Below are 16,815 nucleotides of genomic sequence, written 5' to 3' on the forward strand. Positions count from 1 at the left end.
CAATAGCTCAAAGTAAATTTGAATCACTTGAACCATCATTATTAACTCTAATAATGTCAAGAAGTCGACACTAGCTGAATTAACATTCAATGACAACGACTCAGTCTCATCTAATTCCTCAGTAGAATCATTGCCAATATGAATCTCCTAATCAACTTCGTTATTAGATTCATACGACATATTTTAACTATAAAACAGAAACAATTATAATCAGCATCCAAATCCCGACTTAGACTCAGACTCGACTCAACTTTGGCATGTACCTCTAGACTCAATTCTGAGCTCGATTTAGTCCAAGAGTCATCTAAACCTAAAGCTCTAACACCACTAAATGTAACACCCCTCACCCATTCCGATCGCCGGAACTGGGTAATAGAATGTTACGAATCAATACTATTCAATACAAATAATTTAATATTTAGTATTTAAATCTCAACTACTACTATTAACACACAGATAATAAGATTATACATAATACACCGATTTATATATTTTTCAAACATAGTAATTTCAATAAAATAAGAATCCATTTGTAATAGCTTAGGCATGAAAAGGGTTTAAAGAGTAAAATTTCAAAGTTTAAAAGTTAGTATCGGTATTTCAAAGTTGGTATCGATGCTGTATTGGTATCTTACAAAAAATTGATACCAATTTATGATTTTGTTTGCTATATCAAAAATTAGGTATCGATAATTATTATGTGGTATCGATACTATATGAAAAAGTATCGATATTCAAATAAAAATTTATACAGATTTAGCATTCTGTTTGTTTTAAAAAATTTTCATATGGTCGTGTATCAATACCAAATGTCAAAATGTCGATACCTTATTTCAAAAGTGTAAAATCTCATCCTTAACAAATTCATTTCATGCCAGGTTCATCCATGAAGCAAAATACTATAATTTTACCTATGCTAACATCCAAATATCTAACCAATGTGCCTCATATGGCACCTCAATTGAAACACCTAATCAATCCAAAATGAAGGCTATGTTCTCATGTCACAAGCATAGACCAAATGTTTTGCATTTAAGCTCAAAGAAACAAATACTGACTTATATCAACTTACCATTCCTCTTACCATCTAAAACATATTCATTTATACCATAACTCAAACACTTTATAAGGTTTATATGAAGTGATCAACTAGAACGACAAGACTACAATACACCAAGGTCTAAAACAAGATCACATATAATCACATAATCAAGACATATACAAATTTTCACCTATTACATGCCATAAGCTAAAGCAAAACACTTTCAAACTATTCACTAAATTTACCATTTCCATCAAACACAAATATATATAATTATTTACATACCTTAGAGGACCACCGTAATACTAAATAACCCAAACCATCATATTTAACCTAGGCACATGCTAAAATAAACAAAAAGAGATCGTTCACCAATATTTGAGTTCGAGATCATCATTGGATGTTGAGTCGAGGATAGATCTACTAGATATCTAACTTGTGCATGAGAATAACAAACGTACACTGAGTATAACTCAGTGGTATTTCTATAATCTGAACAATTAAAACTTCATGTAAAAAATAAAAAAAAATATAAAATGCAATAAAGAAATGATATATAGAATATCAAGTTCATCATACTAATTTTTTAAATTTTTGTTCACATCCAATATATATAACACATTTTAATATATGGCAATAGCATTGCATAAGGCATCTAATAAATCGTCTCATATAAAGGCATTATTCATTTCCATTTCCAATCTATGAGTTTATTACTCATAATTCATCATTATTCACAACAAAATCCACCATTTCATATTTCATTTCACATCTCATCCTTTGTCATTTCAAATATCAAGCACATTGATTTTATCATTTATTTTCCTTTATTAACATGACTCAGACTCGGACGGATATATAGATCCAACCAACACACTAGTTTGGCACCCTATGCCTCATCGAATAAATCCGAAGCAAGTAATTGCGCTCCACGTTATAATAAGTTAACACCCAGTGTTTCATCGGTTAAACCAAAGTAAATTGGAACCCAGTGCTTCATCGACTCGTAGTCGAAGTACTCCCTGTACTCTTCCTATCCTATGGGATGGCATCTATATCCGACTTAGCCTGAAACAATTAATAGGCTTTCATATTACCTTTCAATACAACCAATGTCTTAGCTTTATAAATGTACATTATCACAAATAAGCATACATTCAATTTCATAGTAACCACATTTTCTCAATACATGTATTCAATTCGAAAGTCATAGGAACATCACATATCTCAATATTCATAATCGAGTCATTTAAATCATCATTTAATTCAATTCAGCCCAACTGTAAAAGAGTTCTCACCCCAATTACATACCATACACAAACAACTCAATATGCAATAATTCACAATTTCGTTTGGATTATAGAAACACAAACCGTGTATTCCAAGCTACTCGACGTCAACCTTGTCTTTCCTCTTCTTACTTGAGGATCTCAGAAAGGCGTTTGCTACAGAATTAAGTAATTAAATAAATTAATAATACACATCTCAATTTTTATTAAATTTAAAAATTTATACCACATTTTGCTTAATCTCCAACTTAGTCCCTATGCCAAGACTAATTTTAAATATCCATATTTAACCTCAAATTTTTATACTAACGATAAACCGTCATTTATACATATTTTTATCCCATGCTTAGCACATTTATGGATGAATTCTCCTTAGATTTGGTGAAGTCGATGCTCCTAATTCTTTAATTTCATGTTTTATACTTAGGTGAGCATAGGAGAGTAAAAAGAGCGAGAAATGGGCCGAAAATCGAGAAAATCAACGCACATGGGAAATCAACACGGCCTGGAATTCCTCACACGCGCGTGTCACACGGCCGTGTCCATTTGGCAGGATCGAAGCACGACTTGCACAAGTAGAATACACGCTCGTGCCTATTCAACAGCCTTGACCACGGGCTGGAGTAATCACACACGGGCGTGTCCCTACCTAGCCCAAGTACAGTTCTATTCAGAAAATGCCACTTTTGAGGGCTCTTAGGCATTCCAAAGCCTATTTAAACACCTGAGGAGGCACTCAGAAGGGACACACCGAGTAGGAGGCAAGGAATTACTCAAGGGAATCCGATTGGTCCATATCAGAAGCCGGATTCATCATCAAGACTGAAGATCTCCCTTCAATTTCCATTTAAGGGTTTTGGGTTTTCTTTATGTTTTGTATTCATTATTCTTCTGAGATGTTTTCTTTTATAATTACGAACTAAACTCCCTAAATACCTAAGGGGAATAAAACCTAAGAACGGATCTTGTTATTATTATCTGAATTGTATGATAAATATTTGACTTGTTCTTAATTATGTGTTATTAATTCCTGTTTTAATATTTCAGGATATTGATTCAAGTTAATGCTCTTATTTAGAGGAGGAATAGACCTTGTCTAAGAGTAAATTTGTCATAATTTAGCGGAGTTGATTGCACGCCTAGAGATAGGGTGATAAGATTTTGCCGGATTAGGGTGAAACCTAATAAGGGGATCCATAGATCGAGTTAATGCAACACTAGGGCATTAATTAGAAAGAGATTTCAATTAATCAACCTAGGGTTAGACGTTATTAGTCTCGAGTGAGATAATAATATAACTTAGGGATTTCTACGGATCAAGTCAAATGAATAAATTGTCTGATTCAGAGTCAAATAACAAGTGAAGTCTAGGTGGATTTTTCCTTGGGTATTGTCTTAATCAATCGAGTTTTCCCAAGAACTTTTTCCCAATTTTCTCTCTGTGCACCCTTCGTTTAGTTAATTAGTCTAGATAAATAAATCCCTTAATTTATAGGTTAGATAATAAAAAGAAAGTAATTACTTGTACTCTTAGTTCCTTTGGGTTCGACAATCCGGTCTTGCTAAAGCTATACTACTATTCGATAAGTACACTTGCCTTCATTGTGATAATAGTTAGTTCCAAGAACGATTAAATATAAATACTTATAACCTATCACGAATATCACGTATCAAGTTTTTGGCGCTTTTGCCAAAGAACTAAGATATTAGGAACACTCGATTTTTATTACTTTAGCCATTTTACTTTATTTATTTAAATTTTTATTTTCCTTTCTAATTTTTCTATTATTCGTTCCTGGCAAGTTTTTATAGTGTATGACTAGAAGAAACCCGTCGGGACCATTACTATTTGATAGTGAGATAGATCTCACAGTTTGCAGAAACCGAAAAGAAATAAGGCAAAGCTTAAGATACATAAAAGAATAGAAAGAGGACGATATTTCAACCACAACCGAGGAGATGGCTGAAAACCAAGAAAATCCGCTACCTCCTGCGATTGCTGCTAATCAGAATCCTGCTCTACGTACTATGTATGATTATGATAAACCTTCTTTAACAGGAACTGAATCGAGCATAGTTAGGCCTGCTGTTGCTGCAAATAATATTGAACTAAAACCATAAATATTCAAATGATCCAACAGTTGTTCTGTTCAATGGTTTGCAGGACGAGGATCCCAACGCTCACTTGGCGAATTTGTTAGAGTTTTACGACACTTTTAAAATCAATGGTGTTTCTGATGATGCCATTCGCCTTCGGCTGTTTCCCTTTTCATTGAGGAATAAGGCTAAATAGTGGTTGAACTCGTTGCCACGAGGGTCAATCACTACTTAGGAACAAATGACTGAAAGTTTTTATTAAAATATTTTCTGCTGGCTAAAACATCCAAATTACATAATGATATCTCTTCTTTTCTGCATATAGATTTAGAAACACTCTACGATGCATGTGAGAGGTATAAGGATCTGTTGAGAAGGTGCCCTCACCATGGGTTACGACTCTGGCTATAGGTTCAAACATTTCATAATGGCCTGAATCCTTCGACTCGACAAATGATTGACGCAGCTACTGGTGGAACTATCAATAATAAGACACTTGAGGATGCATATGAATTTATAGAAGAGATGTCACTGAATAATTATCAGTGGCAAGTCATGAGGACAAAACCAATGAAAACAGCCGGCGTTTTTAACGTCGATTCGGTCACCATGCTCTCTAATCAGGTAGAACTTTTGAACAGAAAATTTAACGGTTTTCTCAGATCTTCACATGTTCACCCAGTAATGCAATGCGAAGCAAGTGGAGGTGGATCAAGCAATTCAGAATACCCACCCTATGGCCACAACATGGAGAATGAGCAGTTAAATTACATGGGTAATAATCCATGATCTCAAAATAATCCTTATAGTAACACTTACAATACAGGTTGGAGGAACCACCCAAATTTTTCATGGGGAGGCCAAGGAAATCAGAAACCACCACTGCCTTCAGGCTTCCAACAACTACCCAACCAACAAGAGAAAAAACTGAGCCTTGAAGAGATGCTAACAAAATTCATCTCAGTGTCAGAAACTCATTTTCAAAATACTGAGACAGCACTTAAAAATCAACAAAGCGTCGATCTAAGGGCTCGAAACTTAGATAGGTCAGCTCGCTAAATTGATATTTGAACGACCACAAGGTAGCCTGCCGAGTAACACTGAATCTAACTCAAAGGAGAAAATCAATGCAATTACCATTCATGATGAGGAAGGTTAGTTGCACCTGAACCAGAATTGAGGCAAGAAACCGTGCTAAGTAAAGGTAAAGGTGAGGTGGACCACAGTGACCAAAAATCGATAAGTAAAGAATACAAACCTCGTGTGTCATACCCAAACGCGATAAGGAAAGACCGCATAGAAGAACAATTTCATAAATTCCTTAAATTATTAAAGAAGTTATATATTAACTTGCCGTTTATTGAAGCTCTTTCGCAGATGCCAAACGTAGTCAAATTCTTCAAGGAGCTTTTAATAAACAAGAGGAAGTTGGATGAGGCATTGCATGTGGAGCTAAATGTGGTTTGCTCAGCCATACTACAGAATAAGTTGGCCAACAAATTAAAAGATCCAGGGAGTTTTATGATTCCCTATTTAATTGGTAGCCTAGATGTTAATAATGCTTTGGCTGATTTAGGGGCTAGTATCAATGTCATGCCTTACAAAATGTTTAAGCAACTAGGTCTTGGGAAACCCAAACAAACTAGGATGAGTATTCAATTAGTCGATAAAACAATCAGATTTCCTAGGGGGATTATTGAAGATGTACTCGTTAAAATTGACAAATTTATAGTCCCAGTTGATTTCATTATTTTAGACATAGAAGAGGATAGTAACGTTCTTTTAATTTTAGGGAGGCCCTTTTTAACAACTGCTAGAACAATAATTGATGTTGGTACAGGTGAACTCACACTTCGTATGGGAGACGAAATAATCACCCTTCAAGCTCGTAATTCGAGTAACATATCAAAAATTAAAAGTAGTGGTATAAATCATCCTACTAAAACTAACCATGTGGTGCAACCTACTTTGCAGGAAATAGGTTCGAAGAACATACATGAGCCATGCTCAAGCAACAACAAAGGACCTATCTATGAAGAACGAGGGCTACAAATCGAGGAACTAGATGAATGGCGGACACATAAACTGAAAACACACAATAAACCAAAACCACGCCATGACAAACTAAATTCTTCCCCCAATCAACTTAAAGTTGGAGACAAAGTGCTATTAGACACAGCAGACCCTCGTATTACCACTTCTGAACCAAATGAAGAAATCCCTCTTACGGTACTTAGCATTTTTCCATACGGTACAGTCGAGGTAATTCATCCCAAATTTGGCACATTCAAGGTAAATAGTACTCGTCTTAAACCTTATGTTGATAAAACTGATAGTAGGGATGAGGAGGTTAAACTCCTTGAACCACCATGATCATGCAACAAGAGAGGTAAGTCGAGCTTAGACTATAAATAAGCGCTTTTCGGGAGGCAACCTAAGCATTAACGATGTTAACCTCTTTAAAATTTTAGTTTTTAACATCTAATCACTAACTAAGTCATTGAAACACAAGTTTTCTAATCCATATGGCCAGGCACACGGGCGTGCCTTAGGCTGTGCTAACACCACGGGAGGAGACACGGCCGTGCAATACGATCGTGTAAAAAAAGGAAAATTTTTTCCCTAACACGGGGTGCGATACGTTGCCACGGCCATGCGATATGGCCGTGGGCAAAATTGCCAAAACAACACGGGCATGTGACACACCTGTGTTTTGAAACCGTGGTTGAACTTGAGAATTTATCACGAGCATGCGACACGCCCGTGCCATTCACCCCTGGTCAACACTGTCAAACTAAAATGGGCGTGGACCCATATACACGGGCATGGGAGAAGCGAATGAAGAAGGACACAGTCGTATGACACGGTAGTGTGCACCTACATGCCCAAGGAACATGGGCGTGGACCGAATGTCAAACGCACCCAAATTTGAAAATTTTGAAACCCCAAAATCTATATAAACCCGTCAATATTCATCATCCCCTTCCTCAAAATTCCTAACCCTAGCCGCTGCAAGTTCACATGCCCTCCTCGCCACGCCCGTACGCTGATGACAGCTCTCCTCCGAAAACCCAAGCTCCTTCTTCCACCAACATATTGCGTTTATTTACTCTTTTCTCTCTATTTTCTTCATCTCTTTTACTAATTTTATGATTCTTATGGTGTTACTTGGCTAATTTTTTATGAATATTCATAGTTCTCACTATAGAAATATGCTTTCATTCTTTGCCTTTTTTAGTCAATGCTTTCTGGTACATTCATTCCTTCTTGTGTTCCCATAGATTCTATTTCATTCATTTCATGTTGAAAATAATCATGCTTTTCTTACGTCATTTGCTATATAAACTTCTATCATCTAGATTAAACTGTTGAGTGTTTGACAGTTGGTTGGATTGGTTAGTTTCATGATTACTGCTTGAATTAGTTAGTTTATGGTATACTCCTCATTTGTCTTGCAGATACATCATGTCAAATCGTGGTAAGAAAACCGCTGTCCCTACTTCAAAGAAAAGGAAAGGAGCAGCGCTATCCTCGGGTCCTATCGCGGAGATTAGGCATCCGTTCCTCTAGGTTCCATTGGGACCCCAAGAGGAATTATATCAGATATTATGAGCTCGACCTCTAGGTGTGGGCCGCTGCATTGACTGGGCCGCACTTGATTAGATTCAATTGGCTGACGCGGTCTGAGCCGTCCTGACGACTGACCCGTGAGGGCTCTTCTTTGAGATCGTCAAGCAAAAATATCTCGAGTTCACATTGGAACTCTGCTCGAAGATCCATCTTTAGACCGTCATGACCAACTTCAATGATCCTGGAATGGTCCAGTTCCATCTCGGTGGCCTAATCTACCAGTTGAGAGTCCCCGAGTTCGGTATCGCATTGGGCCTATACACAGAGGAGTTCATGGATGAGGACGACTTAGACAGCCTCCATCACCATAACCAATACTCACCCTCAAAGTACTGGAACGCCCTCGTCCCTACCTCGGCCACCTACGATCCTAGTCACTCCAAGGCGTCGGCTCTCCCTCCATCTTTGAGGTACCTACATGCCATCTTGGCTCACACTCTGACAGAGAGGCGAGAGAGCACTGGCATCGTCAAAACTCACGACGCTTACTTTCTATTGTGCATGGTGAATGGGCACGTGTTGACCTCACCTACTTCATCGCCCTCGCCATCTGCCATCAGACGGAGCGACATAGGAGAGGAGTCATCTCGATCAGACCCTATGTAACTCGATTGGCTCGGCACTTCGGGCTCCTCAACACAGCAGCACAATTCTCCACCCTCACTCTCATCGGCCAGATGTCCCCACAGGGCATCTCGAGCATGCTCCATATGAGGATGATCGAGAAATGATGTGGCACCTACCCTCCTCAGTACCGCGTCATCCAGTCCACCGAGGAAGAGGACCAAAAAGACATTACTGATGATCTCCGTCCACGTCACGAGGACCCTCTGACTCAGCGACCACCCTCTCATCGTCCAGTTCATGCGGCGGCTTCACTGTCTGACATCTCTGAGCGCCTTACACGATTTGAGCAGCAAAGTTTTCAGCGCTTTGATCACATTGATGGAACTCTACATCAGATTTGTCAGCACTTCAACATCTCATCGCCACCCCCACCTAGTGAACCATCTAGCGATGAAAATGCTTAAAAACTTTTATTTATTATTATTTTTTATGTTTCTACTTTTATCTTTTTAACACTATTTCTTATTTTATTCCTCTTTAAGCTTATTTTACTTATTTAGGTTTTATAATTTATATTGAACAAATTATGCTTTCGGCTATTTCTTTACAAGTATTTCCACTCCTATTTATCTTCTAAAAAAGTTATTGATTTTATCACAGTTATTAAGATCTCCAAAGCTCGCCATCACTTAGGAACTTGACACTCTATTGGAAAAGGCTCTCCACGACTACCATGTCCTGCCCGACCACTACGATAACCTCTTCGATGGACACTGTGGTTGTGGAACCCAACCTTTACCACCACAGGAGTATCCTCCTCCAATTTTATCATTGCCCATTGGTCGATTATTCTCCATAACTCCATTTCAAGGAGTCCATTCATCATTCAGGAAGTTTCACTTCTCTCCCTATCTTATGATCTTATATCTATATCGTCATGAATCTAACTTTTTACATTGAGGGCAATGTAGATATTCAGTTTTGGGGGTCTTTTATATCATTATCAAAAATCCCTAAATTTTGTCTCATTCTCATGTGATCTTCTCATACCACTATTAGAATGAATTTTGATTAAGTTATGATTTTTATTGATATGTCTTGAATTAAAACATAGGCATTTATGCATTGATCGTTTAACCTTTAAGACATTAGAGAATCAATCATGATAAGTTAATTTTTGAGAATTTAAAACTTTTAGGTTGTTTTCCCCAAGTTTAGGTATTATCTTGAGTTGAAATTCATAGGTTTAAACATAAAAAAGCCATAATTTTTGTGAGAGCTTGAGCCTTTAGAGCATCTATTTCTTTCATGCTCACTTTTATTGTTGATTTGAGTACGTTAGTATTGATTTGTTATTCTAGAACTTGCTTGATTATGCATGTCAAGACCACACCATTTGATTTGATATGTCGAGATGATAAAGGCACTTAGGTTTAACCCACTCACTCTACAAAAGCCTACCTTCATAATTAACACTTAGTAAACCCCTTTGAGTCTAACAAGCCATTAATTGATTTACCCTCAATATTAACCCATAACCCATTATTGTTGAAATCCCCTAATTTGATCCATATTTTTGTCGAGATTTGATTTGAATTAATTACTTAGCTATGTTTTACTCTTCAATGTTCTATGTTATTTGACTTGTTCTTAAAAAAAATAAAATAAAATAAAATAAAATACTTACATACATTTTAGTAGTAATTCATCATTTTTGAGCTTAAGTGTTAATCTATATTCTGAGAAGAAGCTCACCTGTATTCAACTGATGACAAGTTATTTTTCTAGCTAGGTGATTTTTCAATTTAATCTCGGTTCCAACCTTTTCTTTCAGCTTATGACCACACCCCCTAGCCAAAGCCAGACTACAACCCTCTAAAGACATTTTTGATTGATGTGTCATCTCAATATATAGTGCTGGAGATTTGATTTTCAAGCAAGCCTATGGTAATAACTTTTCATATTGACTAATGAATGCTTTTTTTGATGCCCTTAAACACCTCGAGTGATTTGAGTGAACCTTTAGTGAGGATATTAAACTCTATGATATTTTGATCAAAGGTGATTACTTAGATGAGGGGGGACACCTATGTTTTCATGATAAAATGCTCAACTTGGAATGTTTGAAACTTTGATGTACTTTTAGTTGAATTTCCAATGTATGATCACTTATGGATTATTTTGACATATTATTGATAGGGATTATAAATTGAGAAGAATTTATTTTGATTGTGATTTGAGGATTTTGCTTGAGGACAAGCAAACGCTTAAGTGTCGGGGTATTTGATAAACCATAATTTATACATATTTTTATCCCATGCTTAGCACATTTATGGATGAATTCTCCTTAGATTTAGTGAATTCGATGCTCCTAATTCTTTAATTTCATGTTTTATACTTAGGTGAGCATAGGAGAGTAAAAAGAGCGAGAAATGGGCCGAAAACAGAGAAAATCAACCCACATGGGAAATCAACACAGCCTAGAATTCCTCACACGGGCGTGTCACACGGCCGTGCCCATTTGGCAGGATCGAAGCACGACTTACACGGGTAGACTACACACTCGTGCCTATTCAACAGCCTTGACCATGGGCTGGAGTAATCGCACACAGGCGTGTCCCTGCCTAGCCCAAGTATAGTCCTATTCAGAAAATGCCACTTTTGAGGGCTCTTAGGCATTCCAAAGCCTATTTAAACACCTGAGGAGGCACTTAGAAGGGACACACTGAGTAGGAGGCAAGGAATTACTCAAGGGAAGCCGATTGGTCCATATCAGAAGCTGGATTCATCATCAAGACTGAAGATCTCCCTTCAATTTCCATTTAGCGGTTTTGTGTTTTCTTTATGTTTTGTATTCATTATTCTTCTGAGATGTTTTCTTTTATAATTACGAACTAAACTCCCTAAATACCTAAGGGGAATAAAACCTAAGAACGGATCTTGTTATTATTATCTGAATTGTATGATAAATATTTGACTTGTTCTTAATTATGTGTTATTAATTCTTGTTTTAATATTTTAGGATATTGATTCAAGTTAATGCTCTTATTCAAAGGAGGAATAAAACCTGTCTAAGAGTAAATTTTCCATAATTAAACGGAGTTGATTGCACACCTAGAGATAGGGTGATAAGATTTTGCCGGATTAGGGTAAAACCTAATAAGAGGATCTATTGATCGAGTTTATGCAACACTGGGGCGTTAATTAGAAAGAATTTTAATTAATCAACCTAGGGTTAGACGTTATTAGTCTCGAGAGAGATGATAATGTAACTTAGGGATTTCTACGGATCAAGTCAAATGAATAAATTGTCTGATTCAGAGTCAAATAACAAGTGAAGTCTAGGTGGATTTTTCCTTGGGTATTGTCTTAATCAATCGAGTTTTCCCAAGAACGTTTTCCCAATTTTCTCTCTGTGCACCCTTAGTTTAGTTAATTAGATCTAGATAAACAAAACCCTTAATTTTTAGGTTATATAATAAAAAGAAAGTAATTACTAGTACTCTTGGTTCCTTTGGGTTCAACAATCCGGTCTTGCTAAAGCTATACCACTATTCAATAGGTACACTTGCCTTTATCGTGATAATAGTTAGTTCCAACAACGATTAAATATAAATACTTAAAACCTATCACGAATATCACGTATCAACTAATTTTACTCTAAGCTAAATTTAGCTCCCTATTTTCAATTCTATCATTTAATTTCAAATTTTTACAATTTAGTCCCTATTGCTCAAAATTAACAATTAACTCCACAACTTAGTCCTTTTCCACTTCTAACTTAAATATATATATATATAAAATCCCTAAAGCTTTAACTAATTAACAATGGTAACATCATCACTCTTGAAGAAAACTAAAAATTGTAACATGGGTCGGCTAGTTCTAAGTACCGCAATTTCAAAAACGTAAAAATTACAAGAAAAAGACTAAATTGCACTAACCAATTTTAGATTTGAACTCCAAACCCCCTAAAACATGTGGTCCCTTGCTATTTTCTTCCTTTCTTTCTTTTTATTTTAATGTTTGCATGTAAATAACTCCATCCCTTTCCACTTTATTTTTATTTCACTTATTTTACTTTAGTTCTTTTTTAATTCTTTTTCTTTCTTTTTTTAGTTATTATAATATATATATTAAAGTTAACTTAAATGTATAATATATATAATATACATAACATTAATGTCCTTCCACTATAATTAAAATGATGGTATAATTGTTAATTTAGCCCTTTTAATTTATTTCGATCTATAATTCGATTTTAACACCTACGGGATTTAGTCCCTGTACCTTAATAACTCCTAATTTCATGAAAATTACTTATCCAAAATTTAATTCACCAGTAATATAACTCCGTAAATATTTATTAAAAATATTTATGAGTTCAGTTTATAGAAACGGGATCCTGAAAATACACTTTCTGACACCTCTGACTACAGGGTCATTACAACTTCATAGTTAAGAAAAATATTATGCTAGGCATGGTGTTTCGGTTGATACTTCATTTTGGTCTGATAGATAATATACTTAGTTTATGTTTAGGAAATGTTTTGGTAAGTTTGATACTTAAACATGCGATGGTTGAATGGTTGAATATTGTTGGAAAATCGAGTTTGGGAAGCGCAGTGGAAAATAAATTTAGGGAAAAGCCTGGGTTTAAAAAAAAATAAAACAAGAACTTGGTTGTGATAGCTAAAGTAATAAACACTTAATTAAAATTTTCTCTTTTCAATTCGGCTAATATGAACGCTTCGACGGAGTAGTCTTCTTTACTATCTTCAAGCTCACGTCGATCGAGTGTGGGCTCGCTTCGAATAAGAAATTTTTTCACAAAAATTACCAGTTAGGAAATTTTATAATTTCTCTAAACTTTTGGGCCAAGTTGTAAATAAGAAACATATCTCTAAAAATTTTCTAAAATAATTTCTTCAAAGAAATTTCTCTCCACAACTTTCTCTTGATTTCAAGTGTGTTAAAAATAATGAGTCAATGCTCTCTTTATATAGAGTTTAGAAAGTTCAACTATGATTAAACTTAATCACTTTAATATTAAATTAATATAATATTTATCTACAAGATAAACATGAAATTAAATTTAATATTAAGATACTCACTTTAATATTAAATTAATATAATACTAGTAGGATAATTATTAAATTAAATGTAATATTAAATCTATTAAAATAATATTATTTTTTGAATAGTTAATCTGAAATCAAATTCTCTGGTAGAGTCCCAATAGGAGCGTAATTCTTCCACTGCTCAACCACTGAAGACTCACCACCACCAACCATTTTCGGCCACCGAAATGCAGCTATCATAGCTGCCGACACCCTGAGCATGTTCGGTTGCTGTCGGTTCGATCTGGGCCAATGACGGCTCGACTGATACAATCCAGCCACTGGTTGGACTGTCAGCCCGATTCTGCATATCAAGCCCGATTCAACCAGTTTTTGGGTCTTGGTTTTGGGCTTACGGACCCAAATTACGATATCAGGTCCAATTTATAAGTTCAATTACCCATTAGGCCACTTGTCTGACTTGAAAATTAATATCCAAAACATCATATTAAATTTAATTAATTTGATTAATTAAATTTTACTTAATCAAAATTCATTTTCCCAAAAATCACTTCAATTTTCCAAATTAATTCAAGAAAAATTTCTGATTGAAAAATTCTTACGACCACCTAATTTAATTCCACATCAAATAAATTGACTTAGTTAAATTATTTTCAAAGTCGAATAATTTTTTTCTAATTCAAATGCTGTCTGATCAAGCTTTTGTTGAGCTAGTAAAGGGACCAAATGGACATATATAATTAGGCTCAAGTAATTGCAATTCTATCTAGAAGCATCATTTTGATAATTCACAATTACTTAATCATGAAGTCAGTTTACAATAAGTACCATGATTGAAAACTCCTTATTGTATACTTTTTAGGAAAACAATTCATCCAACTGGTTTATCCAATACCTCGTCATGTCTGTGTTACCCTTACATGATATCCTTGATTCTTTTTAGTCAAATTTGCTCACTTAATACAATCATATTTTATCTCATTGTCACCATTGTATCTTCTTAATTATTAATATGATCACTGTAAACAAATGGCAATGATTAAATTGTTCGTTCAAGAATGAGCAACCTGTGACCTCGTCCCATATTTATCAATCCACACAAAGCCAATAAGAGGATATCGTTAACTCTCTAATTGAGCTATAAATTCCACTAGTGCTAGTACATCGATGCCATACACAAGTCATGTACCCAACATACCAGTTATTGGCTCAATCATCTTTATAGAAGAAGCCCCCACTTTTATCAAAGCACATGAGTTACATATGCATGGCCAGTGACTAACTCAGGATTTAGGTAAATCACATCATTGATATCATAATTGAATTCATTCAGAAATGAATTCAGAATTAATTCATTTTGGGTCCAGTTTAATGTATCATTCTACCAATGAATACATCTATGTCTCTACTCGTGGAATCAACTACTACGATAGCCAAGACTAGTCATCTCCTCAATTGGAATTGTAAACGACATAACAATCCTTCTTAGTATTTGAATCGAGTGTTCACTTTGATTCTTTTAAGGGATTACAAACTCGTTTAGATTATCTACTGAAGTAAGTTGTCTTTCTCACAACGTAAATGTTCTTTCAATGCCACTTACCATCAGTTTGAACTTACACAATCAATGAGCTAATATTTTATTGTCACAATTTTGCTATGCATGCAAAATATGAAAGATAAAAATACAAAAGACATAACAGTGAAATGTTAAATTAATTTATTCATCGTTCAAATACATAGAAAATAATTACATGTTTTGTAACACTCCTCACCCGTATTCAACGCTGGAATAGGGTTACAGAGCATTACCGGACTTATAAAACATTTAAAAATTCAATTCATATATAATTTCACATTTCATGCAAACATTATTCAAACATAAACACAATGTCCCTATAACAAGCCTACGAGGCCCAAAACATGCTTTGGAAGTGGTTCAGGACTAAACTAATAACTTAGGAAACTTTCACAAAACCTTGAAAAAAAATTCTCAAAACAGAGGGCACACGCCCGTGTGGCTAGGCTGTGTGTCTCACACGACCAATAGACATGCTCGTGTGACAGGCCGTGTGGACATTTGAAATGGTAGCACATGGTCGTGTCCCAGCCCGTGCCTGACCCTGTGTAACTCTCTGACTTGGGTCACACAGCCAACACACACGCCCGTGTGCCCTAAAAATGGCCATATACGCCCGTGTGCTAGGCCTTGCCAAACCTATAGGGTATACTGACTTATGCCACACGGCCAAGTTAGACGCCCGTGTGTGAAGCAGTGTTGGGCATACTGACTTGATTTCTAATCCGACACCAAGGGACAGACGGCCAAGTAACATAACTGTGCGTCACACACGGCTAAGACAGACGCCCGTGTCTATACCCATGTGGCCAAAAATAGGCTATTTACCAAGCCATTTTGCCACCCCAAATTTGGCACACACCTACATCAAACCAAATGCACAATTTATAGCATTTATAAAAAACCAAAATAACCACAACCAAGAATAAAATATATACCATTTCAATGCCAACATCTATCATGCTTATAATAACATATTCTTGCCTATTCAAATTATACCAATTCAAATTTCCAAAGTATTCATATGTATCATTTCAACTAAGCATTTCTTAGCCTGAAACCACAAGCGCAACCCTTCTCAATTTATCAACCATTAGCTATCTTAAAGGTTGCGTTTAACAATCCATTCTTAAGAAAAAAATGAACCACATAACTAAGAGGCATTAATACATATATATACATACACCACATAATTGCGAAAATAAGCCAAGTTACATGGCTAAGCAAACCAAACACTAAATATTCACAAGCCAACACAAATGGGAAAAATCATGCTACATATACCAAAAATGACTCAAGGTCCCTACACATGCCATATACTTAAAATACCAAAGTTCATAGGTACCAAGTGATAGGTGGATAGTGTGAAGCGATCTCTAACGATCCCCGAATTTGAGCTAGCTTGATAACACTACAAAACACGAAAAAATAAACAAAATAAGCTATAAAGCTTAGTAAGCTTGTATAAAATAAACTCAATTCAATATCATGATTATAATTCAAAAATTTGAATGTATATATATCAACATT

General features: G+C 35.6%; 1 non-coding gene across 1 annotated transcript; it reads right to left on the minus strand.

Moving 5' to 3' along the window:
* Positions 1 to 4,717: 4,717 nt before the first annotated feature.
* LOC121211967 (small nucleolar RNA R71) lies at positions 4,718 to 4,823 on the minus strand. The gene has a single exon (XR_005907181.1). It is a non-coding gene; the product is annotated as a small nucleolar RNA R71 (small nucleolar RNA).
* Between the last annotated feature and the right edge of the window lie 11,992 nt (positions 4,824 to 16,815).

This window comes from Gossypium hirsutum, chromosome A12 (genome assembly GCF_007990345.1).
Source record: "Gossypium hirsutum isolate 1008001.06 chromosome A12, Gossypium_hirsutum_v2.1, whole genome shotgun sequence".
Classification (NCBI taxonomy): Eukaryota; Viridiplantae; Streptophyta; class Magnoliopsida; order Malvales; family Malvaceae; genus Gossypium; species Gossypium hirsutum.